This window comes from Rattus norvegicus, chromosome X, assembly GCF_021556685.1.
Source record: "Rattus norvegicus strain SHRSP/BbbUtx chromosome X, alternate assembly SHRSP_T2T, whole genome shotgun sequence".
Lineage (NCBI taxonomy): Eukaryota > Metazoa > Chordata > Mammalia > Rodentia > Muridae > Rattus > Rattus norvegicus.
The window spans coordinates 57,843,032-57,866,777 of NC_141554.1; the positions used below are offsets into that span (position 1 = coordinate 57,843,032).

General features: G+C 37.5%; 1 protein-coding gene across 1 annotated transcript in view; it reads left to right on the forward strand.

Moving 5' to 3' along the window:
• The window catches only part of Tab3 (TGF-beta activated kinase 1 (MAP3K7) binding protein 3), a 72,301-nt gene that overhangs the window by 20,827 nt on the left and 27,728 nt on the right, over window positions 1-23,746 (forward strand). The window contains exon 2 of the mRNA NM_001433003.1: window positions 2,144-2,244. The gene's annotated coding sequence lies outside the window, so the exon portion shown is untranslated. The remainder of the gene's footprint in view (window positions 1-2,143; window positions 2,245-23,746) is intronic.

A 23,746-nucleotide genomic window follows, 5' to 3' on the forward strand; every position in this document is an offset into this window, starting at 1 on the left:
GCTCGCTCTCTCTCGCTCTCTCTTGCTCTCGCTCTCGCTTCGCTCCCTCCCTCCCCCTCCCTCCCTCCCTCCCTCCCTCTCTCCTCTCTCTCTGAGCTGTAGTTGTTGATATGCTAAAGCTATGGCACTTGGGGCTGGGTACCCTATGGTCACTTACTCTCTTCATTTTTGCCAGTTTTGGATCACTAGCATCTGCCTACTGAGTTAAAAAAAAAAAGTCGATGAGGCATCAATGAGAGCAGTTCTTATCTAGGGATAAGGATAAGTATTTAGAAAACAGTTGAAAACTAGATTACTTACGTAGTAATAGGTTCTCTAGGGCCTGTGAACTCTCCAATCAGAGGTTGGGCTAGGCTGACAGTCTGATACTAGAGTTTCTTCCAGTTGAGTGGGTTTAGGTTACAATTAGACAGTTGTAGATTACTCCTTAAGAGACACATGACTCATTGTGTTTCTAAGAAATATATAAAGGTACTAGCTTTTATTTTTTTGCTTCTAGATTTTTATCTGTATTCTCAATGACATAATTAAAATAATCACTTTTCCTTCTATATTTTTCTTATATTGATTGAGTCAAGGTCTTTCTATGTGGTACAAACTGGCCTTGAATGTGATTTTATCCCTTCCTTAACCTCCCAGGTACTTGAATTATACATGTGGACCACCACACTCAGTTAAAATCATTATCTTTCAGGTATTACTTGAAAGGTGTTACTTTTTTCTTGAATATAGTGATTCTTAGTTGATTTCATTTAACTTTATGAGCATTTCCAAATGTATATAAATAAAAGTTCAGCCCATTTCTAATTGCTATAGCTGACAACATGTTGCTGTATTTGTTTTTCCCCATTGCTTTTTCTTTTTTTCAATAACTGAAAGCATAAACAAGATGTAATTGCACTCCAAATGAATGTGCCTCATAACACATTTTCTTATGTAACTGCAATGGCATTCTCATACAACACACCTAATAATACCCTAGCAGCAAAGGCAACACTTAGTCCATATGAAAGTTTGCCCAGTTAAGCCTCTTCACAATTTTCTTGTGATGTCTATGAGCTCTCGCTGCTTTTATCAAGTCTCAATCTGGTGAAAGGTTAGTTTGTTCTTTCATCCTTTGTATTTCAAATGGACTGGAAATTATCTATCTGCTTGATTAGGCTCAGCTTATATTTTTGGAGGTGTGGCAAGAGCACTCGCTGTCATTTCATGTAGCATCATACCTGAGAGCACATAATATATAATTTGGTCACTTCTCTCATTATTAGCTTTTTTCTTTGTGAGAAATCCTTATTCTGCTTCATGGGTGCTAGTTGCTTAACCCAAAATTTCTTGTCAGTTGTGTATAGTAAAAAAATCCTAGTTAAGGGATCTGAAGACTTGGCTTTCATCTTTAATGCTTTATATTGTTTCACTAAAGTTTATGATAAAGTAATTTTCCTTCTGAAAGAAGTTAAAAGTCCTTCCTTCATTCCTTCTGAAAGAAGGTAAAAGTCACTCCCAGAAATGGTAGATTAGTGATTTTGTATCTAGTCTCCTAGTTCTGGGTGAATTATCCTATTCTGTTGAGATTGAATGAGAGGAAAACAAAACCAGAAAAAAAAAAGACCTTGTACCTACTTCACACTGGTGCCTTGTAGTTGAGGTATGGTGCTCACTTGAGCTGTGGGAATGCACAAAGTCCTGTAATTTACTGGAAACTAAATCAGGCTCACTATGGAGTCACTTAAAATTTAAAGACCCAGGACCTTAAAAGAGCCCCAGCACAGTTTTGTAATCAAATGCATTAAGTTTTAATGACTACTTTATCTTGGGAAGCTGCAGGGACCCCCTGATGGTTTACTCTTGCTAGCTTTCTCTGAAGCCAAACTCTTAGCAAAGCTTTGTGCCTTTGCAATTTGGACCTGTGCCTTAGGCCCTAGAAGTGAATGATGGGAGCAACCTATCTCAGGCAGCCAAGGGAACATTTTTCTTCAGTGTTGATTAAATGTAAATGTAATTTAATGAAATTTCATGTGCTCAAATGACCATTTACATTTTCATGACCTTTCATTTTATTGTACATGGTTATCATTTATTCATGATCCCTTTTAAGCCTTTCACTGTTTTTAGACTTACCTCTTCGGTATTCTTCCTTTTATAGGACAGTGGTGCCAGCATTTTCTTCAAGTTAATCACCCTGTTATAGTGCGTCTAACTTTACAAGGTGTCTTAGCTGAAGTTTTGCCAATTGAGAAATTGAAGGTAAGACATTTGTATAACTTTGCTGACAGTGGGTCTTTATTGTTCTTAACATGTTTTATATTTACACTGATCCCTGCAAGTAATCCTTCCCCCTTATGCATTTAAAGGCTAAGTTAGGTGATAGGTGTAGTTTCAGCTACTTGAGATACTCAGTAAGTTATAGCTTTTCAATGCACGTGATGAAACTTCACATCAAAACTAAGCCAAACCAGGCAACCTGCAGAGCAAGGATAACAAAAGAAAAAGATGCCCATGTGTTTTCTTTATTTAAATTCAGGCTTTATACCCTAAGCAGCTATTACTGCCTGTTTAGCAGTAGAAATTTTAAGTTCTTTGGATAATTCATTTAGTGTTACATACTAATCTCGAACATGGCTCAGATCTCTATTGGTTGGAGCTATTAGAATATGGAAGACCTACCCCAAACATTAATTCTCACATTCTTGTTCTATAACAAAATTGAACAAACAGTAATACTAATATCTTTAATAAACAAGAGTATCAATTTTTAGTTGCATTGTAGCTATAATTCTGGCTTTGAATTTGGTAGATTATATAATTATATAATACTATCATCTTCGAGAACTACATGTTTTATCTTTTCATCTTTGAAATTTTTCCTACTCTTTTAAATGCATTCCCTATTATAATTGTGTGTGTGTGTTATCTTGCAAATTAAACACTAGAAACTATTTAATACTTACTGCCTTTTTAGCCAATTTTTAAACCCTTCTTCCCTTCAGTTACCTTTAGTAAACCAAGAGTTTGGATTGGGCTTGGGCGCAGGGATTCTCTCTCAGCTTTAGAATTACAGTAGTGAAGTAGATGATACGTCGTCATCAGGGGTTGTCCTGTATACACTGAGATGTTCAAGAGAACTTCTGACCTCACCTAACAGATTTCAGTACACTCCTCATTATGACAACTAAAGGTAGCTCTAGACATCAAATGTCTTTTTATGATAAAAGTATTTTATTTACACGTGTGCACATGCAAATATATACATGCCTTGGAGCACATAGGAAGGTAAGAAAACAAGTTTCAGGAATCAGTTCTCTCCTATGTACCAGGCTTTTGTAACAAGAACTTCTAACTATTGAGTCATCTCACCAGCTTTCCAAATGTCTTTTGCAGGGCAGAACAACTGTTTTAGCCTTCCAGCTTTGTGATTATATTGTTTTTATTTTAAAAAAAGCAGGACCTGCTCTTTGTAGGTGCAGCTTCAATGAAATTTCTTCCGTGAAGCTTTCTGCAGCTTTCTCTTTGTATTACCATAAGCAAAGTTCTCTCTACTTATATCCTAAATTTTAGGATACAGGCTTTCTGTATTTTTAATTTCAATTTTTCTTGAATGAAGAGCTATTTGGAAATATCAGATTAGAAACTGTTAAATGTGGTTTTAAATAGTGTTTTTGTTGACTTTTCAAATCTGTTCACTAGAAGATTCCCACAGAACTTGAATTCCTAGATTAAGAAGATCAGTAGCTCATTTAAAAAATTCGTACATGTATTATAAAATAGGAACCTCTTTATGTATAAGTGAAGTAGCTATATAGGGACACGTATATGCTATATTTGAAAGTCACAAATTAATAGCATAAGCTGTTCAGTTTTCATATAGACTTTTTTTCTATTATTGGATTTTTAAATTTACATTTTAAATGTTAACCCTCTAGAAACCCACTATCCCATCCCCCCATGCTTCTTTGAGGGTGCTTCATCATCCACCCACCCACTCCCTCCCAACTGCCTGCCCTGACAATCCCCTACACTGGGGCACCAAGCCTTGACTGGACCAAGGGCCTCTCCTCCCATTGATGTCCAACAATGGCATCCTCTGGTACATATGAGGATGGAACCATAGGTTCATCCCTGTGTTCTCTTGGGATGGTGGTTTAGTCCCTGGGAGCTTTGGGGGAGGTCTAGTTGGTTAATATTGTTGTTCTACTTATGGGGTTGCAAACCCCTTCAGCTACTTTAGTCCTTCCTCTAACTCTTCCATTGGGGACCCCATTCTCACTTCAGTGGTTGCCTGCCAGCATCCACCTCTGTATTTGTCTGGCTGTGGCAGAGCAGGAAACAGCTATATCAGACTCCTGTCAGCATGCACTTCTTGGCATCCACAATATTGTCTGGATTTGGTGACTGTGTGTGTGTGTGTGTGTGTGTGTGTGTGTGTGTGTGTGTATACTGGATCCCCAGGTGAGGCAGTCTCTGAATGGTCATTCCTTCAGTCTCTGCTCCAAACTTTGTCTCCATATGCCCTCCTATGAATATATTTGTTTACCCTTTTAAGAAGAACTGAACATCTGTACTTTGGTGTTCCTTTTTCTTGAGCTTCATGTGGTTTGTGAATTATATCTTGGGTATTCTGAGATTTTAAGCTAATATCCACTTATCAATAAGTGCATACAATGTATGTTTTTCTGTGATTGGGTTATCTCACTCAGGATGATATTTTCAAGTTCCATCCATTTTCATAAGAATTTCATGAAGTCATTCTTTTTAATAGCTGAGTAGTACTCCATTGTGTAGATGTACCACATTTTCTGTTTCCATTCCTCTGTGGAAGGGCATCTGGGTTCTTTCCAGCTTCTGGCTATTATAAATAAGGCTGCTATGAACATAGTGGAGCATGTGTCTTTGTTGTATGTTGGAGCATCTTTTGGGTATATGCCCAGGAGAGGTATAGGTGGGTCCTCAGGTAGTGGAATGTCCAATTTTCTGAGGAACCTCCAGATTGATTTCCAGAATAGTTGTACCAGTCTGCAATCCCACCAACAATGGAGGAGTGTTCCTCTTTCTCCACATCCTTGCCACCATCTGTTGTCACCTGAGTTTTTGATCTTAGCCATTCTGACTGGTGTGAGGTAAAATCTCAAAGAGTTGTTTTGATTTGCATTTTCCTGATGACTAAGGATGTCGAACATTTCTTTAGGTGCTTTGCAGCCATTCAGTATTCCTCAGTTGAGAATTCTTTGTTTAGGTCTGTAGCCCATTTATTAACAGGGTTATTTGATTTTATGGAGTCTTAACTTCTTGAGTTCTTTGTATATATTGGATATTAGCCATCTGATGGATGTAGGATTGGTAAAGATCTTTTTCCAGTTTGTTGGTTGCCATTTTGTCCTATTGACAGTGTCCTTTGCCTTATAGAAGCTTTTCAATTTTATGAAGTCCCATTTGCTGATTCTTGATCTTAGAGCATAAGCCATAGGTGTTCTGTTCAGGAAATTTTCACCAGTGCCCATGTGTTCAAGGCTCTTCCATACTTTCTCTTCTACTAGTTTGAGTGTATCTGGTTTGGTGTGGAGGTCCTTGATCTACTTGGGCTTGATCTTTGTACAAGGTGATAAGAATGGATCAATTTGCATTCTTCTACATGCTGACTGCCAGTTGAACCAGCACCATTTGTTGAAAATGCTGTTTATTTCTCCACTGGATGGTTTTAGCTCCTTTGTCAAAGATGAAGTGACCATAGGTGTGCGGGTTTATTTCTAGGTCTTCCATTCTATTCCATTGATCTACCTGCCTGTCTCTGTATCAATACCATACAGTTTTTATCACTATTGCTCTGTAATACAGCTGGAGGTTAGGGATAGTGATTCTTAATTGTTGAGGATAGTTTTGGCTAACCTGGGTTTTCTTGTTATTCCAAATGAATTTGCAAATTGTTCTTTCTATCTCTATGAAGAATTGAGTTAGAATTTTCCTGGGGATTGCATTGAATCTGTAGATTGCTTTTGGCAAAATGACCATTTGTACTATATTAATCCTGACAATCCATGAGCATGGGAGGTCTTACCATCTACCAAGATCCTCGATTTCTTTCTTCAGAAACTTGACGTTCTTGTCATACAGATCTTTCACTTGCTTAGTTAGTTAGGGTCACCCCAAGGTATTTATATTATTTGTGACTATTATAAAGGGTGTTATTTCCCTTATTTCTTTCTGAGCCTGTTTATCCTTTGAGTAGAGGAAGGTACTGATTTGATTGAATTAATTTTATATCCAGCCACTTTGCTGAAGTCATTCATCAGCTGTAGGAGTTCTATGGTGGAATTGTTGGAGTCACTTAACTATACTGTCATATTATCTGCAAATAGTTGACTTTTTCCTTTCCAATTTATATCCCTTTGACCTCCATTTGTTGTCTGATTGCTCTGGCTAGGACTTCGAGCACTAAATTGAATAAGTGGGGAGAGAGAGGGCAGCCTTGTCTAGTCCCTCATTTTAGTGGGATTGCTTCAAGTTTCTCCCCATTTAGTTTGATATTGCCTACTGGTTTGCTGTATATGGCTTTTATACAGGTATAGGTATGGGCCTTAAATTCCTGATCTTCCCAAGATTTTTAACATGAAGGGGTGTTGAATTATATCAAATGCTTTTTCGGCAGCTAATGAGATGTTCATGTGTATTTCTTTTTCTTTGAGTTTGTTTATATAGTGGATTATGTTGATGGATTTCCATATATTGGACCATCCCTGCATCGCTGGGATGAAGCCTACTTGATCATGATGGATGATCATTTTGCTATGTTCTTGGATTTGGTTTGGGAGAACTGAGTATTTTTGCAACGATATTCATAAGGGAAATTGGTCTGAAGTTCTGTTTCTTTGTTGAGTCTTTGTTTGCTTTAGGTATAATTTGTGTGGATAGATATAATTCTGGCTTCATAGAATAAACTGGGTAGTGTTACTTCTGTTTCTGTTTCATGGAATAGTTTGAAGAGTATTGGTATTAGGTCTTATACGAAGGTCTGATAGAATTCAGCAGCACTAAACTCTAAACTGGGCTTTTTTCGGTTGGGAGACTTTTAATGACTGTTCTATTTCTTTAGGAGTTATGGGACTGTTATGTGGTTTTTCTGATCCTGATTTAACTTTGGTATCTGGTATCTGTCTAGAAAATTGTCCATTTCTTCCAGATTTTCCAGTTTTGTTGAATATAGGCTTTTGTAGTAGGATCTGATGAATTTTTGGATTTCCTCAGTTTCTGCTGTTCTTTTCATTTCTGATTTTCTTAATTTGGATACACTCTTTGTGTTAGTCTAAGGGTTTATCTGTCTTGTTGATTTTCTTAAAGAACCAGCTCCTGGTTTTGTTGATTCTTTGTATAGTCCTTTTTGTTTCTACTTGGTTGATTTCAGCTCTGAATTTTATTATTTCCTGCCTTCTACTCCTCCTGGGCGTATTTGCTTCTTTTTGTTCTAGAGCTTTTAGGTGTGCTGTCAAGCTGCTGCATATGCTCTTTCCTGTTTCTTTCTGCAGGCACTCAGTGCTATGAGTTGTCCTCTTAGCACAGCTTTCATTGTGTCCTAGAAGTTTGCGTATGTTGTACCTTCATTATCATTACATTCTAAAAAGCCTTTAATTTCTTTCTTTGTTCCATTATTGACCAAGTTGTCATTGAGTCGACCGTTGGTCCACTTCCATGTGTATGTGGGCTATGTCATTTTTGTTGGTAATGATAACCAGCCTTAGTCCATGGTGATCTGATGGGATGCGTAGGATTATTTCTACCCTCTTGTATCTGTTGAGGCCTGTTTTGTGACCAATTATTGGTTAGTTTTTGAGAAGGTAGCATGAGGTGCTGAGAAAGTATATTATTTTGTTTTAGGATGAAACGTTCTATAGATATCTGTTAAATCCATTTGGTTCACAACTTCTGTTTGTTCCCTGTTTAGTTTCTGTTTTTATGATCTGTCCATTGATGGGAATGGGCTGTTGAAGTTATCTACTATTATTGTGTGAGGTGTAATGAATGGTTTGAGTTTTAGTAAGGTTTCTTTTATGAATGTGGTTGCCTTTGCATTTGGAGCATAGATATTCAGAATTGATAGTTCATCTTAGTGGGTATTTCCTTTAACAATTATGAAGTGTCCTGAGCTACACCTTTGAAAAAGCAAGAAAAGAAATCTTTTCAACCAACCCAAAAAGAAGATAGCCACACAAACATAATTCCACCTCTAACAAGAAAAATAATAGGGTTGGGGATTTAGCTCAGTGGTAGAGCGCTTGCCTAGCAAGCGCAAGGCCCTGGGTTCGGTCCCCAGCTCCAGAAAAAAAAAAAAAAAAGAAAGAAAGAAAAAGAAAAATAATAGGAAACAACAGTCATTGGTCCCTAATATCTCCTAACACCAATGGACTCAATTCTCCAATAAAACAACATAGACTAACAGACTAGATAGGTAAACAGGACCCAGCATTCTGCTGCATACAGGAAGCACACCTCAGTGACAAAGACAGATACTACCTCAGAATAAATGGCTAGAAAACAATTTTCCAAGCAAATGGTCCCAAGAAACAAGCTGGGAGTAGCCATTCTAATATCAAATAAAATCATCTTTCAACCAAAAGTTACCACATTTTGTATTTTGTGTATTTGTATGCATATGTGCCAAAGCATGCAAGTGGAAGGTGAGAGTAAAACTTGGAGAAGTCTCTCCGCAGAAGTCTCTCCGCAGATTCTACCATGTGGGTCCTAGTGCTTGAACACAGCACACGTTCAGGCTTGATGCCAAGCACTTTTGATCACTGGGCCAATCTCACTGGCCCACACGGGCTTTTTTTAATCTAGTAGAAAGCTTCTAGTTATCAAGAAAAAGTAAATACAGATAGCAGTAAATATTTTATTTAAGTAAGCTAGAATATTTACCACACTCTAGGTCAGTTATCAAATCCTGCAACAATAAGAAATACATTTTAATTATATCTAATACACACACACATACTAGAAACCAGTTTTTCACTTAGTATTTATCTGTATGCTTTGAACTTGGTTATTTTTTAGTTATCTTTGTTTTATGTTAAAGAATAGTCATTGCCTAGTTCATTTGTCTAGTATAGAAATAGGTCGTGACCCCTAGGATTTCAAAAGTACAACTAATAACATATGGAGATTATCTGCCACTAGAGTATATCACTCATAGTTTGTCTTGTCATTCTTTTTAAATAATGTCATTTAGGAATTGAGCCAACATAGACATTAGGATACCTTAACCATAGCACATTAAATTTCCAGCTACTTTGAATTCCTATATTTTGACATTCCTACTAAGTATTTATAAATTCTAAGTATGTATAAATTACTGTACCCAAAAGAGCTTGTCTTTACTTTGTTCAAGAGTTATATTAATAAAACTTAGGAGAGAAAAGAACTTAATAGATATATTATATGAAGTTCTAAAAGTGGTATCAAACAATGTGATTTTTACAGACATTTAAAAGGGGAGAAAAATGTTTTTATTGAAGTTCCTGGTAGAGTAGCATGATGTGGGCTGGATTTTGTGTTATATCAGAGGTTATTGCACGTGGTAGAAATAGCAATAAGTCAATAATGAATACTTTTACCTCATACTTAAAGATCATTTTTATTCAAGATAAAATGAGAAGTTTTAAAATTACATATTAAAGTTCTGGAAATATAAATGGAATATGGTACTTTAGTCCTGTATGACATGAAGTATGCTCAGGAAATTAGAAACTTGTGTGTACAATAGCTGTGATAGATCATGATATTAACCTTGGATTAGTGTTTACTGAGAGTACAGATAATTTCTAAGTTACAGAAAGTTTTCACTATCAAAATAAGTGAATAAAGTTACTATTCTCAATATAAATCCTTTGTAGAACAGAAACATGCAATAGCATTTTCAAATTAAATATTTTACTTATGCAATTAAAACCTATTTGTATATCTTAGGTCCAGGTTTAATCCTTCCTTGTCTAAGGAGAATGAGAGCTCAGGATGGTAGTTACAGTCAGGTGCCACAAAGCCTCAAAATAAGCAGTAGACTATGCCTTTGTCTTTTTAAACTGCAGCTTCTTCTGTGGAACAATGTAGAATTTAATTACTGTAGAGACAATTATCTAAAAAGATGAGTCAGCTTGTAATGATAGTTGGCAAAGAGCCCTAGTCTAGTGTCATGTCTGCCATTCTTGTCAGTCACCAGAAAGTCTCATAGATACCGTGCATTGTCAGTTGGGAAACTAGCAAAAGGTATCTTTACATTTTCTCAGATTCCTAGACAGCTGAAAGGTCATTTCAGAGCTGGAGATGTGACTAAAAACTCTTGTTCCAGTACTCATAAACCATATTGAGATATATTTTTCTCCAGTTTTAAATGGACTTTAATTTTTATGAACAGATTTATTTTGCAGAAGTGAGAATAGAGTACAGACTCTCCATATACCCTGTACTCAGTTTCTGCTATTATTAACAGCATATATTAGCATGATATCTTTGTTATAATTAATGAACCATTATCATTAATACCTGTATTTTGTACTTTATTCGTTTTTTTCTTGGGTTTTAACCAGGTGTGGTTTTTTTCTTTGTGTTTTAAACTTTTACAGGAAATTATAACGTTTGGTTGTTAGGTTTCCTTGGGTTCCTTTTGGCTGTCACACTTTTTCAGACTTTCCTTTTTGTCTTTGAGACATGACAAGTTTGAGGGGAACATGCTGATCAGGTACTTTGTAGAGTATTCCTCAGATGTTTTGCTCGTGACTAGACTGGAGTTATAAACTTTTTTAGAGGAAGGCTATAAAGTACCATTGATGTTCTTTTCAAATCATTTCTAGAGTGCATGCTATCAGTATGGCTTATCACTGCTCATACTGACCCTGATTCACCCAGCTGAGAAAAGTTTGCCGTGTTTCTCTGCTATAAGACCAACTGATTGTCCTCATCTTGTTCTGTATTTTTGGTCTTTGGAGAGACAGCAGTGTATATACCACACACATAAGGAGAAGGAAGTTACGTTATATCTACTTTGAAACAAAATGATTTGCATAAACCATTTGGAATTCTTAGGCATAGGAGCTGTATCTCCCCACTTTCCAATTATTTTAGCATTTCCTTTTATCAGTGTGGGCTTACTTAGTTTATACTCTGGTTCATAATCTAATACTCCTTTATTTTGATGGCCTGGTTCTTTTAACTGTGGTCATTGATAGTTCTTTCAGGTATCTTCTGTGTTACTTTTATGTGACCCTATCATTATGGGACTTTTGTTTGCCTTTTGAGTACCACTTTAATTTCTGGCACTACAAGATGCTTCAAGCTCATATATAATCCCTGACCTAGTTCTAGACTCATCTATTCCTCTATAGGTTTGTGATTTATTCTGTTAGAGAATTGTACTAGAAACTTAGCTTGTTTTTAGATGTGGTCATTCCATCTAGATAAGTGGTTTTCAACCTTCCTAAATGCTTAAGTCCCTTTAATACAGTTCCCAGGGTTGTATTGACCCCCCCCCTCCATCATAAAATTATTTTGTCACTGCTTCTTAACTTTAATTATGCTATTGCTATGAATCATAACATAAATATCTGTGTTTTCCAGTGGACTTGAAAGGTTCGTTAGACACCCAAAGGAGTACAAGCAACCACCTGGTTGAGAGCCGTTGTTCTAGATTATCCTGGCTAGATTTTATTACACACACACACACACACACACACACACACACACACACACACACCACAAGCTTATGTTTCAATATTTCAGCATATAGGTTACAATAACACACATAATCACTTGGGAATGTTTTAGAATGAAATTTAACATGAATATGCTTTTACTGTTTCTAGGGCTATATTTAACTTGAAGTGTTTTTGTTGATCATTTTAATGGAAATGCTATTTGGGTCTCATTTCTCTTGAGAATATAATAAAATATGGGCTATGTGCCACAAATCTGTGACTATTGAATTTAGTTTTCACTATAATGAAAATCCTATAGAACACTTAGTTTAGAAATAGTTGGAGGATCCTTTTGGAGAAACAAGTGATCATTTTCTTGTCTGTTTTTAAATAAATGTGCAAAAAGTCCTAATATTGGAAATATATCTTTGAAAAATCTGCTTTTTAAATTCCTCCAGTATTGGAAACTTCCTGTTGCCATTTAGTATGAGAAGTTCAGTCTAGTACAAGTACTCCTGTTTCAAAGAAATATTTATTTTAAATTTTCCTTTAAGCGTTAAGGCATCATCAGAATCTTATCAGATAGCAGGACAGGAAACCACTGGCTAAGAGCTTAGACTTCTACTGATATCCATTGTGACATACTAACACTATGTATTTGCCTCTGTGTCTCAATTTTCCCCAATATTAAGTCCCTCGTGAGGTAAGGGACTTAAATGAGGTATATAGATAAGATTTAATAACTACTATTTAAATTAAACCTCCAGGGAAGCATGAGAATGAATGAAAGTTCCAAGGTAGTATGCTAGTGTGTGTGTGTGTGTGTGTGTGTGTGTGTGTGTGTGTGTGTGTGTGTGTGTGTGTATTTGGGTTTTGTTTAGTAGTTATTACTTGGCCAAAACAGTCAGAAAAATGTGTGAATCTTAGCTGGGTACAATAGCACACTCTTGATAACAGGACTAGTAGGTGGAGGCCAAAGCATTAGTTCAGGGTTTACTACAACAACAGAGTGAGTTCAAGACCAACCTGGATTACTGGGTTACATAGAAATCTGTCTCACAGAAAAAGAAAGAGAGAAAAATGTGTGATCCATTCATCTTCAAAAGACCTTAAAAGTCCTCTTACAACAAAGCATATTTTCCTTCAAACTTAGGAAATGTTTGCCTCACCAGTCAAGATTGTCAGCCAGGGTATTCTTTAGTGGTCATTTGCTCCTTCTGAGATTTGTTGATGGGACAGGCCAGTGGACTGAATAGCTCCCCTGTCCTGAGACAGTCTTGAAATAATGAATTATTGTTTCAGGTACCACAACTCCAGAAGGTATGCAAATAGATGAGTGGCTTCTAGTGAGTAGGACTGGAGTAGAGTTGCTCTTTCTAAAAAAGTGGCCTCAGCCAGTTATTTCCTATAGTTGCCAGATAGTCTGACTTTGAAAAGTTGAATGTTGAACTTTTTTGTGTGCATTATCCTATTTTACAATGTATTTTACCTTAAATCATTGTCAAGACCAAAGCTAGCACATCTGTATGCTGGATTTGGCCCCCAGACCATTGATTTGCAAGGTCTGGTATAATTATTTTTGGAAGTGAACTAAAGTTCTGACAGAGGTAGAACACTGACCTATAATGGCATAATCCTATATCTTTGATGAGCTCAGAAAAGCCTGTAGACACCAAACACTTAGGTATCAATGTCATTTTCTAGACTGTGGGGAATTGTGGTTCAGCAGAGCTACAGAGGAGCTTCCTCCTGTTGGGAGGAGGAATTCTTTGGGGAGAAATTCTGGTAGAAGCCACTGTAGATTATAGAGCTAGGCCAGTACTCCTGATTTAGGGAGATGGCTGTGCCACCAAAGAACCTCTCAATGATGCCACTGCTAAGCATAATTCTGTACTACTAGTCTTTCTAGCAAATATTAGACGCCCCAGTCATATGTAGCATGTATCGATAATCCAAGCATTTGGGACGTTTAGACAGTTGGTCATCAGCCAGTTTAAGCTAAAATGTGAAACCCAGTGTTTAAAAAAAAAGAGGGTTAGAGAAATAGCTCAGTGAATGAAGCACTTGCCTCAAAGTTTGATGACTGATGTTCGGATTTCTAGAACCAACATAAAGGCTACTTGTAGTCCGAACACTGAAGAGTCAGAGATGGGATCACTGAGGCCAGCTAGATCTATAGACTAGCTGGAATGGGTGAATTGTGGGTTCCGTAAGAAATCCTGCTCATATAAAAGAAAGCACAATTGAGGAAGATATCTGAGAGCAGCTCCAGTCCTCTGTACACATGTGTACATAAACACACCACACACATTTAGGAGTTCACAAAACCCAACAGGAAATAAAGGCTCAACAACCTTAGAGAATCTTCTAGTTCATGCGATCCTATCTATTGGATTAACTTTTTAGCAAACAAAAAGGAAATTATTTTAAAATTATATAGTATTCAAGAAAACATTATATTTGAGTGTTTTATGCCACTATGAAATAGTAAACAGTATCATTTTGGTACTTATGTAAGGGAATGTCTAAGGCAGAATAGCAAACATCATTAAGAGTACATGAGCTTGCTGACCAAAAGCACTGATCTATGAGTATAGCAGAACCTTGTTAGTTGTGGTTTTTAGCAGAGCAGTAGTCCTTGGTTTTCTCTAATCCATATTCTGTCTAGTGTCAGGTCCTTGCTTGTATTGCAGAGTCAGGCATGGGTTTCATCTCACGGAGTGGGCCTTCAATTTAATCACATAGTGGTTGTTACTCCCATGTCTTTTGGGCTATTATTGTGCCAGTGATGTATGCAGAGAGTTCACTATTGTAGAACAAAGGGTTTGTAGCTGTTTTGATGTTTACCTGTCTCCTCTGGTAGCATGCAGAGTACCTTCTAGTGCCATGAACACTAGTTAGTAGGTGTGAAGGCTCTAGCTCGGTACCAGCTCAACTTCTCTGTTGTATTCAATGAGTTATATAAGTGTTGTCTTCAGCAATAGTGTCTTACTATCAGTTTGTGGAGAGCAACCAATAGCCTTGGCAATAGCCTGAATTATTTTGGGGTAGGGGTATCCAAGAGGCCCTGGAGGCAGAAAGATTGTAAGAGTCAGTAGGGATGGAAGACGCCAAAGAAACAAGCCTTTTAGACACAAGGCTGAGGCACATATGAACTCATAGAGACTGTGGCAGCATACACAGAGCATGCAGTTTCAAGATAGTAGGGTCCACAGCACTGAGAGGAAGTGGACACAATCTCTCCCCTAAGTACAAAGTAAAATGTTTTCTCCAGCAGAGTCTCACCCATTATATAAAGCACATTTAAATACAGGCAGGCTCTGTCTAGCAGTAGAAGGCCAACACAACTCAGTGATATGCTTGTCATGCTTTTGGTCTCGTTGGTTGTTATTGCTGTTGTTTTGGGTGGCGGTGTATACCTTTAAGCTGAGCAGAAGCAAGGACAGGTAGAGATCTCTGTGAGTTAAAGGCCAGCCTGATGTACAGAGCACATTTTTTTCTGATAATGCTTTGGGTATATTTTCTTTAACCTTACAGGTCTCTTACTTATATATTATGATTTCTGATTTTATGTTCTTATTATATGTGCAAGTGCGTGCGCGTGCGCGCGCACGCGCGCGCGCACACACACACACGCACACACACACACACACAGGCACACATACTTCTTGTCCTTTGTCTTGGGTTCTTTTTTTTCCAGTTACCTCTTGGTTTTCTAATGAGAGTGATAAAGGGTTGAAGATTTCGATGGGTGGGGAGGGGGAAGGAATTAGGGGAAGGAAAACTTTGATCAGAACATAGTATATGAGGAAAAGCTGTTTACAATAGAATAGTGAATATAAGCACTGAAAAAGATAAAAAATAAAGAATACATGAAGAATCCCCAGTACACAAGGCATCTTCTCTACCTCTACACTTCATATAAACTGTAAAATTAGCTAATTAGTTTGTAAAAGAATTGTTTCCTTGCTTCCAGCCTTCCACCTTCCCACTTACCCAGGACTCCCTGTTTGGATAACAAACCAATGAGAGTTCACTCCCTCTTTATCCCAGGCATTAAGAGAGAGAAGTCATCTCTTAGTATGTACACTGGAATAGTTAAGGATACCTACCAGGAAGAGTGTGTAAAAGCAGACTTTGGAGAAAACAGGTTTTGAGTTTGAGTTATGATTTGCTCTAAGTGTATGCTCTGAATTCATTTTGTTATTTGCAAAGTGGAGCTAATTATAGTCACCCTTGAGTTCATAGTTGGTTAGTAAATGAGAGCTAGTAATAGTGATAAATTGAATGGAAAGTTCACGCAGAGTACTCTGAACTCTGGACATGGAGCCTATGCTGAGGCACTTGAAGCCAATTCTTGTCTTTTCTTCTTTCTCGTAATAAGAAAACTGTGCTGGCTTTGCATTGTAAGAACTTCTAAGCTACTATGAAATCTTAAAGCTTTGGATACTTTAGAAGTTCTTCATTAAAATTTCAATTAAATAGTCATCAATTGCTTTGGATATGGCAGTCCCTCAATGGTAAGAAACTTGTTCTTGTTTTTATTGGATATTTTATATATTTACATTTCAAATGTAATCCCCTTCCCCCTCCCCCTCCTTATTTCTGTAAATACAGACTAATTTGATTAAAATCATTCTTATTAAATTTGTTCCATTCCTCTTCCTTTCACTTAAAATCTACTAAACACCTAGTCTCTGCTAGGCTTTTTACCTAGTATACACTGAAAAGTTTTACAGGTTGATTCTCTTTAACCCCAAATGTTTAGGACCAGAGTTTTTTCTGGATTCTAACTTTTCTTCATTTTTGTACTATTTGTACAGAGCTTATGTTTTGCTTTATAATCTCAATTGAAAACCTGAAGCTTGAAAAGTTTTTATGCCAGAAACTGATTGCTTCATTGGTGCTAAAAAAAGTTTCAGTATATTCACACATACATAACACACAGTATATATATATTTTTTTTCTTTTTTTATGGATCAAAACAGTATTTTTACTTAATTTAACACCATCAATTCTCTCTAAAGTCTTAAATAGTTAAATTTTCTTCTTATAAGATACTAAAGTTTACTTAGGAGGGAATGTATACTAAGTTATACTATTTTTGATGTAAACTTGATAGAAATATGCTTCAAAAAACATACCTATTAAGAAATAAATACAAACTATGATTTATTTGTAAGATATTATATGTAAAATTAGTGTCAATGAGCTTTATGGTTTATAAATATAGGTTCATAAACACAGTCTGTTAAGACACTTAACTGGCTGTATTATAATGGTGAATCACATATATAAGTACTGAAATACGTATTTTCTTTCAACTTTAAAGCATCTCTCTTAACAGCTGAGGTCAACTGAAATAAAATGCAAATAGTAGTATTTTCCTTTATATTATAGGTACATAACTACAGCCGAATGGTTACACAACACAGAAAATATATTGAGGATAATCTAATAGTTAATATTAAATTCTAGCCATCATTTAATATTAGTACATATCAACATGCAGAAACTCTGTTCTAAGCAAATTATCTTCAAAGAAACAGAATACTAATAATATAGTAAATGCTCTTAATTTACAGATTAGGGACTGTGGCTCCCCTTTCCCTCCAGTTCTGAGGGTAGAACACAAAGGCCCTGTACAAACCAGGCAAGTTCTTTATCCCAGAGCTATGTCCCCAACCTTCTTAGGGTTCAGATACTGGCTTCTTCAAGTCATATGAAAGTAACATTTCGAGCACTGATGTAGTTGGGCAGTTTTTACATTTTTTTATTGTTATTATTTTTTTCTTTATTAACTTGAGTATTTCTTATTTACATTTCGATTGTTATTCCCTTTCCCAGTTTCCAGGCCAACATCCCCTTAACCACTCCCCCTCCCCTTCTGTATGGGTGTTCCCCTCCCCATCCCCCCCCCCCATTACCACCCTCCCCGCAACAATCACGTTCACTGGGGGTTCAAACTTAGCAGGACCAAGGGCTTCCCCTTCCACTGGTGCTCTTACTAGGCTATTCATTGCTACCTATGAGGTCAGAGTCCAGGGTCAGTCCATGTATAGTCTTTAGTTAGTGGCTTAGTCCCTGGAAGCTCTGGTTGCTTGGCATTGTTGTACATATGGGGTCTTGAGCCCCTTCAAGCTCTTCCAGTCCTTTCTCTGATTCCTTCAACGGTGGTCCCGTTCTCAGTTCAGTGGTTTGCTGCTGGCATTCGCCTCTGTATTTGCTGTATTCTGGCTGTGTCTCTCAGGAGAGATCTACATCCGGTTCCTGGCGGCCTGCACTTCTTTGCTTTATCCATCTTGTCCAATTGGGTGGCTGTATATGTATGGGCCACATGTGGGGCAGTCTCTGAATGGGTGTTCCTTCTGCCTCTGTTCTAAATTTACCTCCCTATTCCCTGCCAAGGGTATTCTTGTTCCCCTTTTAAAGAAGGAGTGAAGCATTCGCGTTTTGATCATCCGTCTTGAGTTTCATGTGTTTTGTGCATCTAGGGTAATTGAAGCATTTGGGCTAATAGCCACTTATCAATGAGTGCATAGCATGTGTGTTTTTCTGTGATTGGGTTACCTCACTCAGGATGATATTTTCCAGTTCCCTTCATTTGCCTATGAATTTCATAAAGTCGTTGTATTTGATAGCTGAGTAATATTCCATTGTGTAGATGTACCACATTTTCTGTATCCATTCCTCTGTTGAAGGGCATCTGGGTTCTTTCCAGCTTCTGGCTATTATAAATAAGGCTGCAATGAACATAGTGGAGCACGTGTCTTTGTTATATGTTGGGGCATCTTTTGGGTATATGCTCAAGAGAGGTATAGCTGGGTCCTCAGGCAGTTCAATGTCCAATTGTCTGAGGAACCTCCAGACTGATTTCCAGAATGGTTGTACCAGTCTGCAATCCCAACAACAATGGAGGAGTGTACCACTTTCTCCATATCCTGCTGTCCATCCAGCATTTGCTGTCACCTGAGTTTTTGATCTTAGCCATTCTCACTGGTGTGAGGTGAAACCTCAGGGTTGTTTTGATTTGCATTTCCCTGATGACTAAGGATTTTGAACATTTCTTTAGGTGTTTCTCAGTCATTCAGCATTCCTCAGCTGCGAATTCTTTCTTTAACTCTGAACTCCATTTTTTAATAGGGTTATTTGTCTCCCTGCGGTCTAACTTCTTGAGTTCTTTGTATATTTTGGATATAAGGCCTCTATCTGTTGTAGGATTGGTAAAGATCTTTTCCCAATCTGTTGGTTGCTGTTTTGTCCTAACCACAGTGTCCTTTGCCTTACAGAAGCTTTGCAGTTTTATGAGATCCCATTTGTCCATTCTTGATCTTAGAGCATAAGCCATTGGTGTTTTGTTCAGGAAATTTTTTCCAGTGCCCATGTGTTCAAGATGCTTCCCTAGTTTTTCCTCTATTAGTTTGAGTGTGTCTGGTTTGATGTGGAGGTCCTTGATCCACTTGGACTTAAGCTTTGTACAGGGTGATAAGCATGGATCGATCTACATTCTTCTACATGTTGACCTCCAGTTGAACCATCACCATTTGCTATCTTTTTTCCATTGGATGGTTTTGGCTCCTTTGTCAAAAATCAAGTGACCATAGGTGTGTGGGTTCATTTCTGGGTCTTCAATTCTATTTCACTGGTCTATCTGTCTGTCTCTGTACCAATACCATGCAGTTTTTATCACTATTGCTCTGTAATACTGCTTGAGTTCAGGGATGGTGATTCCCCCAGAAGTCCTTTTATTGTTGAGGATAGTTTTAGCTATCCTGGGTTTTTTGTTATTCCAGATGAATTTACAAATTTTTCTGTATAACTCTTTGAAGAATTGGATTGCTATTTTGATGGGGATTGCATTGAATCTATAGATAGCTTTTGGTAAAATGGCCACTTTTACAATGTTAATCCTGCCAATCCATGAGCATGGGTTATCTTTCCATCTTCTGAGGTCTTCTTCAATTTCTTTCTTCAGAGGCTTGAAGTTCTTATTGTACAGATCTTTTACTTGCTTGGTTAAAGTCACACCGAGGTATTTTATATTATTTGGAACTATTATGAAGGGTGTCGTTTCCCTAATTTCTTTCTCTGTCTGTTTCTCTTTTGTGTAGAGGAAGGCTACTGATTTGAGTTAATTTTATACCCAGCCACTTTGCTGAAGTTGTTCATCAGTTTTAGTCGTTCTCTGGTGGAACTTTTGGGATCACTTAAACATACTATCATATCATCTGCAAATAGTGATATTTTGACTTGTTCTTTTCCAATCTGTATCCCCTTGATCTACTTTTGTTGTCTGATTGCTCTGGCTAGAACTTCAAGAACTATATTAAATAAGTAGGCAGAGAGTGGGCAGTCTTGTCTAGTCCCTGATTTTAGCGGGATTGCTTCAAGGTTCTCTCCATTTAGTTTAATGTTAGCAACTGGTTTGCTGTATATGGCTTTTACTATGTTTAGGTATGGGCCTTGAATTCCTATCCTTTTCAGGACTTTTATCATGATGGGGTGTTGAATTTTGTCAAATGCTTTCTAAGCATCTAATGAAATGACCATATGGTTTTGTTCTTTCAGTTTGTTTATATAAAGGATCACGTTGATGGTTTTCCCTATATTAAACCATCCCTGCATGCCTGTGATGAAGCCTACTTGATCATGGTGGATGATTGTTTTCATGTGCTCTTAGATTGGTTTGCCAGAATTTTATTGAATATTTTTGCATTGATACTCATAAGGGAAATTGGTCTGAAGTTCTCTTTCTTTGTTGGGTCTTTGCGTGGTTTAGGTATAAGAGTAATTGTGGCTTCATAGAAGGTATTCGGTAGTGATCCATCTGTTTCAATTTTGTGGAATAGTTTGGATAATATTGGTATGAGGTCTTCTATGAAGGTTTGATAGAATTCTGCACTAAACCCGTCTGGACCTGGGCTCTTTTTGGTTGGGAGACCTTTAATGACTGCTTCTATTTCCTTAGGAGTTATGGGGTTGTTTAACTGGTTTATCTGTTCCTGATTTAACTTCGGTACCTGGTATCTGTCTAAGAAATTGTCCATTTCCTGCAGATTTTCAAGTTTTGTTGAATATAGGCTTTTATAGTAAGATCTGATGATTTTTTGAATTTCCTCTCTATCTGTAGTTATGTCTCCCTTTTCATTTCTGATTTTGTTAATTTGGAGACACTCTCTGTGTCCTCTCTTTAGTCTGGCTAAGGGTTTATCTATCTTGTTGATTTTTCTCAAAGAACCAACTTTTGGTTCTGTTGATTCTTTCTATGGTCCTTTTTGTTTCTACTTGGTTGATTTCTGCTCTGAGTTTGATTATTTCCTGTCTTCTACTCCTCCTGGGTGTATTTGCTTCTTGTATTTGTTCTAGAGCTTTTAGGTGTGCTGTCAAGCTGCTGGCATATGCTCTTTCCTGTTTCTTTCTGCAGGCACTCAGAGCTATGAGTTTTCCTCTTAGCACAGGTTTCATTGTGTCCCATAAGTTTGGGTATGTTGTATCTTCATTTTCATTAAATTCTAAAAAGTCTTTAATTTCTTTCTTTATTTCTTCCTTGACCAGATTATCATTGAGTAGAGCATTGTTCAATTTCCACGTATATGTGGGCGTTCTTCCCTTATTGTTATTGAAGACCAGCTTTAGGCCGTGGTGGTCTGATAGCACGCATGGGATTATTTCTATCTTTCTGTATCTGTTGAGGCCTGTTTTTTAACCAATTATATGGTCAGTTGTGGAGAAAGTATCATGAGTCGTTGAGGAGAAGGTATATCCTTTTGTTTTAGGATAGAATGTTCAATAAATATCTGTTAAGTCCATTTAGTTCATCACTTCTCTTAGTCTGTCTATGTCTGTGTTTAATTTCTGTTTCCATGATCTGTCCATTGATGAGAGTGGGGTGTTGAAATCTCCTACTATAATTGCGTGAGGTGTAATGTGTGTTTTGAGCTTTAGTAAGGTTTCTTTTACGTATGTAGGTGCATTTGTATTTGGGGCATAGATATTTAGGATTGAGAGTTCATCTTGGTGAATTTTTTCCTTTGATGAATATAAAGTGTCCTTCTTCATCTTTTTTGATGACTTTTAGTTGAAAATCAATTTTATTCGATATTAGAATGGCTACTCCAGCTTGCTTCTTCAGACCATTTGCTTGGAACTTTGTTTTTCAGCTTTTCACTCTGAGGTAGTGTCTGTCTTTGTCTCTGAGGTATGTTTCCTGTAGGCAGCAGAATGCAGGGTCCTCATTGCCTATCCAGTTTGTTAATCTGTGTCTTTTTGTTGGAGAGTTGAGACGATTGATGTTGAGAGATATTAAGGAATAGTGCTTATTGCTTCCTGTTATATTCATATTTGGATGTGAAATGATGTTTGAGTGCTTTTCTTCTCTGTGTTTTGTTGCCAAGACAATTAGTTTCTTGCTTTTTCTAGAGTGTAGCTTGCCTCCTTATGTTGGGCTTTACCATTTATTTTCCTTTGTAGCACTGGATTTGTAGAAAGATTTTGTGTAAATTTGGTTTTGTCATGGAATATCTTGGTTTCTCCATCTATGTTAATTGAGAGTTTTGCAGGATACAGTAACCTGGGCTGGCATTTGTCTTCTTGTTGGGTCTGTTTGATATCTGTCCAGGATTTTCTGGCTTTCATAGTCTCTGGCGAGATGTCTGGTGTGATTCTGATAGGTCTGCCTTTATATGTTACTTGACCTTTTTCCCTTACTGCTTTTAATGTTCTTTCTTTATTTTGTGCATTTGGTTTTTTTGACTATTATGTGATGGGAGGAGTTTCTTTTCTGGTCCAGTCTTTTTGGAGTTCTGTAGGTTTCTTGTATGCTTATGGGCATCTCTTTCTTTAGGTTAGGGAAGTTTTCTTCTATGATTTTGTTGAAGATATTTACTGATCCTTTGAGCTGGGAGTCTTCACTCTCTTTTATACATATTATCCTTAGGTTTGATCTTCTCATTGAATCCTGGATTTCCTGTATGTTTTGGACCAGTAGCTTTTTCCATTTTACATTATTTTTGACAGTCGTGTCAATGATTTCTATGGAATATTCTGTTCCTGAGATTCTCTCTTCCATCTCTTGTATTCTGTTGGTGATGCTTGTATCTGTGGCTCCTTTTCTCTTCCTTTGGTTTTCTATATCCATGGTTGTTTCCCTGTGTTCTTTCTTCATTGCCTCTATTTCCATTTTTTAATTCCTTCAACTGTTTGATTGTGTTTTCCTGGAAGTCTTTCAGAAATTTTTGTGATTCCTCTCTATAGGCTTCTACTTGTTTATTTATGTTTTCCTGCATTTCTCTAAGGACGTTCTTCACGTCTTTCTTGAAGTCCTGCAGCATCATGATCAAATATCATTTTAAATCTCGAGCTTGCTCGAGTTTGGATTTTCTGTGTTTGCTTTGGTGGGATAATTGTGCTCTGATGATTCCATGTAGTCTTGGTTTCTGTTGCTTGGGTTCCTGCGCTTGCCTCTCGCAGTCAGATTATTTCTGTTGTTACTTTGTTCTGCTATTTCTGATAGTGGCTAGACTGTCCTATAGGCCTGTGTGTCAGGAGTGCTGTAGACCTGTTTTCCTATTTTCATTCAGCCAGTTATGGGAACAGAGTGTTCTGATTTCAGGCGTGTAGTCTTTCCTGTCTACTGGTCTTCAGCTGTTCCTGTGGGCTCGTGTCCTGAGTCCACCAGACAGGTAGCTTGGAGCAGAAAAGTTGGTCTTACCTGTGGTCCTGTGGCTCAAGTTTGCTTGTGGAGTGTTGCTTTTGAGCTCTCCCTGAGGGCGGAAACCAGGAGGGCCTGTGTGGCCTTTTCCGGGAGCCCCTGTGCACCGGGATCCCAGATCGTGTTAGGTGTTTTCCTCTGGAGTAGGAAATGTGGGCAGAGTGTAGTCTCTTCTGGCTTCCCAGGCGTGTCTGCCCCTCTGAAGGTTTAGCTCTCCCTCCCACGGGATTTGAGTGCTGAGAACTTTTGATCTGGTCCCTTCAGGTCCTGGCAGTGTTTGGAGCGCAGGTGTATATATATTTTCTATTTGAGAGTAGGTTGCATGTCCTTTACTGCCAAGAAGTTTTGCTGTACAATTTTTAAACCT